At 33.3% G+C, this 5,508-nt stretch overlaps 1 pseudogene; it reads left to right on the forward strand.

Moving 5' to 3' along the window:
* Positions 1-2,931: 2,931 nt before the first annotated feature.
* On the forward strand, positions 2,932-5,198 carry LOC102014154 (annotated as a pseudogene).
* Positions 5,199-5,508: the final 310 nt, after the last annotated feature.

The following is a 5,508-nucleotide window of genomic DNA, read 5'->3' on the forward strand; positions in this document are numbered from 1 at the left end:
TTTTGTTCTAAGACTTCTATCAGTTGGATCACACTGGTAATATCTGAGCAGAACTAAAGGAGTAATTTCAGCTCAAGAAAGTTTTCACTAAAGTTTTTCTAGCAAAAATGTACTGGGTGGATTAGTAGCAAGAGATTTTTTTCTGACATTTTTTTCTGCATTTAAAATTTCAAGTGTTTGGTTAGATGTTTCATGAAGTATCCTGCAGGGTTAAAAATTTTTGATGGTTCCTCATAATTAAAGTTAAGTAATATGGTAATAGTATTATGGCAACTGTGCTATGTCTTTATACTTCATAAAAGACCTATGATATCATTTGGTCTTATTACTGGATTGGAGATGGTCAGTTTCACAGTTTGTTAGGAAGTGTTCTCCAGATCCTTCCATGATAAAGATCATTTGTTCATTTGTTGATTAATATCTATAGTATGATATATTACTGTGTGAATTTTGTATTCATCAGTAATTTTTAAGTAATGGCGGCATTATCCTTCCTTGAATTAAATATTACATTTGAGCTGGGTGTGTGGTGCATACCTATAATCCCAGCACTTGGGAGGCTGAGGCAGGAGGATTGTCATGAGTCCAAGGCCAGTTTGGGCTTCATAGTGAGTTAAAGCCAGCCTGAACTATGTAGTGAGACCCTGTCTCAAAAAATGGAGAAATAAATATTACATTTGAATAAAATACAGATTTGGAGGTGGAAAATGGTGAAATTTTTTCCAATTGCTATCTTACTTCATTTTAAATAGAGTAAGTTTACCACAAAGACATTTTCTTCAAATAAACTTTTAATAAAATTTAGAACAATCTCAGACTTAGACAATTACAAACTATGGAATAATCCCATATATCACACCCCCACTTCAATGTATTATTGAAACTTTACGTTAATATGTGCTTTTGTTGAAATTAATAATGCAATTTTGATAAATTTTCAGGTACTGAGTTTATACTTTACTGAGATTGCCATACTTTATATCTATCATTCTTCTGTTACAAGAGTTTCACATGGAACATCATATAATATTTCATATCACTGTAGCTTCTTTTTTTTTTTTTTTTGGTTTTTCTCCGGTACTGGGAACTGAACTCACGACCTTGCGCTTGCCAGGCAGGCGCTTTGCTGCTGAGCTAAATCCCCAGCCCCTGTAGTTTCTTTTTAACCATACTAAAGAGCACCTAAGTTTTATCCTATGCTCTCTTTTGGAAATTTTATGAATTAATGGTACATTCATACCTAAGATCCATTTTGATTTAATGTGTGTGAAATAGGTAAAGTAGATGTCTTTGTTCATATTTTTAGCATATAAACTTCCACTTCTTCCAGCACCATCTGTAGAAAGTCCATTCTTTGTGCATTTAATTACCTTTACTCTGTTGCCAAGGATCTATTGACTATATTTGCATCATAATCATCTGACCATTTTACTCTGTTTCCTTAGCTTAAAAGTTTACTTCTTAAAATAGCATGCTGATTTGATTACACTAATGTTAGTAAAGGGAAACCCCCTAAGGATTGGATGGAAAAGTTTAATTTGAAAAAGAAAGGAACATAATTATTCTCACTGGCATACAGGTAGATTTTGAGTTTTCATTCTTTTAATCACAAATGTTTAGATAGCAAGATATAGATAAATGGATAGATAGATAGATAGATAGATAGATAGATATAGATTTTCCAAAACTAAACCTTCACCATAACCCAGACAGTGCATTTTTAAAAACTTCCTCTCAGTGATAGCTAGGTAAGATATATATTCTAACTTTTTTATACTTTTAATTTTAGCAACCATAAATACTAGATTCCCTGAATTATTTATAATTTTATAGATTATACATTTTGACTCCCATCCTTATCTTTCTAGCTCTTCTCAAAATTGTGTGACATAGGGAACTAGACTAACATAAAATACTGAAATACTATAAGTCATCAGACATTCTAATTATAAGAAAGAATTTCAAAATATTGATGTGATATTTTAAAATTGTAAAATATTTCAGATATGTTCACTAAAAGTTTTATCTAATTTAACTCATTACATGGTTTCTACTTAATATTTCAAATCAAATTTCTAGTGATTTTATTTTGATGGTTTGATTATGAAAACAAACCCATTTTAACATAGAATTTATTTGATTAGATTTGTCAATCTCTATGTCCCATTGGGTTGCTAAATAGTAAGAGGAAAAGGCCATTTAAAGTAAAACAAGATTTTTAATTTGAAAATTCATTTAGGACAACAATCATTCTCTTTTATAATTGTTAAACTCTGAAGTAAAAAGTTGAGCTTGCCTTTATTGGTTTTTATGATTTTTCCCTAAGAAAAGCTCTATTTGAATGAAAGACTCCTGTTGATGACCATTTTGAATTTTCTTCTTGTAGACTCTTCTTAAAAATTAACAGTATCACTGTAAATAGGCAAAAAGATTCCTAAGGATCATTAACTGAAAAGAAGGTCACAAATTCAAGATAAAATATCCAGGATCATTGATTTGGAACTCAGCTTGGAATGAATTTTGCTTTTCACCATAGCATTTTAGTATCACTTGAATAGACATATGCAACAACTAGTCACGAAACACTTACAGTATAATAAGTAAATTGCTTAGAGATCTGTGAACAAATAAAGCGAGAAATCATGGATTGTGTTCATATACAAGATGAGACACCAAACTCAGAAAATAAGATCAGTGTGTTTTGCAAAATTTAGGAGAAACTTTATTAAGTAGCTTTGTCTACACACTATGATTTATAGAAAAAGAGGAAGACTCTAGAATACTTAAGAGAAAATAATGGGAATACAGTACTGAATACTAATGTTTAAGCAGAGCATGGTGGTGCACACCTGTAATCCCAGTACTTGGGAGACTGAGGCAGGAAGACTGGTATAATTTCAAGGTCAGCTTGAACTACATAGTAGATCTTGCCTTAAAAAATATTTGAAAACAGAAATCAGTATTTGAGAAATGATAATGAAATTATTTTACAGAAATAAGCCAAATATGGGTGTCCAACATTTTGTGATATCCTTGCATAAATAAATAAAGATAACCTTTATCCACCTGAAACATTTTCCTTACATTATCAAAATATTCTTGTAAATTTTCAGAGTCAAAATTAGAGGTCTTAGATTCTAACTCCTTAGGTGAACAAATATGTTATTCCAGAGACTACACGGGATGTTTAACAGAGAAGCTTGTATGAAAACAAGCTGTAAAACCACAATTATATCATCTCAATTAGAATCTTATATTTTCATAGTTTTTATGTCAACAGACAAGATAGAGACGACTAAGGAAAACCACTCCACAATGACAGAATTCATCCTCATAGGATTCACAGATCACCCAGACCCTTCTGTTTATCCTGTTCTCTGTTCTCTGCTATCTACCCACCACCATAGTAGGGAACCTACGTTTGCTGGCCTTGATTTACACGGAGCATCATCTTCACACAACAATGTACACCCTTCTGGGCACCTGGGCTCTGACAGACTCGTGCTGTTCCTGTGCCATCACTCCCAAGATGTTAGAGAACTTCTTTTCTCAGGACAGAAAGATTTCCCTCTGTGAGTACACGCCATAGTTCTATTTTCTCTGTCTTGCCGAAACTGCAGACTGCTTTCTTCTGGCAGCAATGGCCTATGACCGCTGTGTGGCCATACGCAGCCCTCTGCAGTACCACACCATGATGTCAAAGAAACTCTGCATTCAGATGATCACAGGAGCCTGCACAGCAAGAAACCTGCACTCCATAATTTAAGTAGAATTTTTACTTAGGTTAAGTTTCTGTAGGTCTCATTTAATCAGCCACTTTTTCTGTGATGTTTTTCCATGATATAGACTCTCTTGTGTTGACCCTTACATCAATTTTTTAATGTTATTTATCTTTTCTGGATCAGTTCAAACCTTTTCTATTATTATCATTTTAATTTCTTACTTCTATAAACTTTTTACTATATTCGAATGAAATCCAAAGAGGGAAAGGGCAAAGCCTTATCTATTTATGCTTCTCATTTTTTTGTCTGTGTCAATCTTCTATGGTTCTCTTCTTTACGTGTATATTCATCCAAGTTGTCAATGAAGGTGATAAAGATATGCCTGCTGCGGGCTGGGGATTTAGCTCAGGGGCACAGTGCCTTCCTGGCAAGTGCAAGGTTGTGAGTTTGATTCCCGGTACCGGAAAAAGACAACAACAACAAAAGATATCCCTGTTGCTATTTTTTATGCTCTGGTGATTCCTTTATTGAAACATTTTATTTATAATCTAAGAAATAAGGAAGTAATAAATGTTATGGAAGGGGCTATGAAGAAAAGACAATTCTGTAACCTTCTGAAAAATTATCATTTCCCTTGGAAAGCTGATTTCAATTCACAGTAATTTGGTATATTTGTATAGATATGAGACATGAAAAAGGCAGTGGAATAATTTAAAATAAAATATTCCATTATTAGAGTATGTTGGTATTTCAATCTTGTTAGTTTGGAAAAGACGAATGCTGCTAAAATATGCTTCAAAATTTAAGGTTAATTCTATCAGAACTGAACTAAATAATTACGCCTGTCAGAGTGTAGTCACAATTTTGAAAGCATGTAAATAATGCTAGGAATAAAAAATATATACATAGCATGTATTTAACTTTATTAGTAAATTTCTTGAACCTTAAATCCTAATAAAATTGATAGTTGAAGCAAAATGGAAGTGAGCATTACCAGAGTCAGTGCTTCTGGAAATGAGTGTGTTATTGGGAGTGGGACGTGGTGGTGAGCAATGAGACAGAGCCACCAGGGCTGCTGGCAAAGGCTGAAAAAGACTGAGTCTGGAGAGTGAGGGTAGAGCTGTGTCACATTACTGAGAACCCTGAATGCCATCCTAAGAAATCTGACTTTATTTAAAGGCATCAGGCGGGAGACTTCCTGGTAGCAGAGTAATATGATTGTGTATTTCAGAAAAATGATCTGATGATTGATTAGAAGGAGACCAAGTTCAATAATTCACACATGTAAACAACGTTTTAACCAAAAGTAGCCAACTGGAACATGTATAGTAAAGTGAGATCTTTCCTACTTCCCGTATTTAAAATTTCCCATCTGCTTTTATATCACCAGTACTCAAGCAGTGCCTTACCAGTTTGGTCATTTAATAAGTATTGCCTTCAAAATGTTTTCATATTATTTTAGTAAATTTATAATGATTTTTTTACTTTATTTTTAATTAGTTAATACTTTTTTGGCTGGGTGTAATGGCACACGCCTGTAATCCCAGCACTTGGAAGGCTGAGGCAGGAGGATCCTTACATGTTTGAGGCCAGCCTGAGCTACAAAGTGAGTTCAAGGCCAGCCTGGAATGCCTAGTGAGACCCTGTCTCAAAAATACCAAAAAAAATTTTTTTTTAATTTTAAATTTGTTTCTAGCTAAATTAGAAAGCAATAGATATAACCTACATAACATCTCTTTAGGGTCTTTAATATGTTTTAAAATTATAGATTAAACACAAAACCCCA

Source organism: Chinchilla lanigera, unplaced genomic scaffold (assembly GCF_000276665.1).
Source record: "Chinchilla lanigera isolate Chin_1 unplaced genomic scaffold, ChiLan1.0 scaffold00026, whole genome shotgun sequence".
In the NCBI taxonomy this organism is placed as follows: domain Eukaryota; kingdom Metazoa; phylum Chordata; class Mammalia; order Rodentia; family Chinchillidae; genus Chinchilla; species Chinchilla lanigera.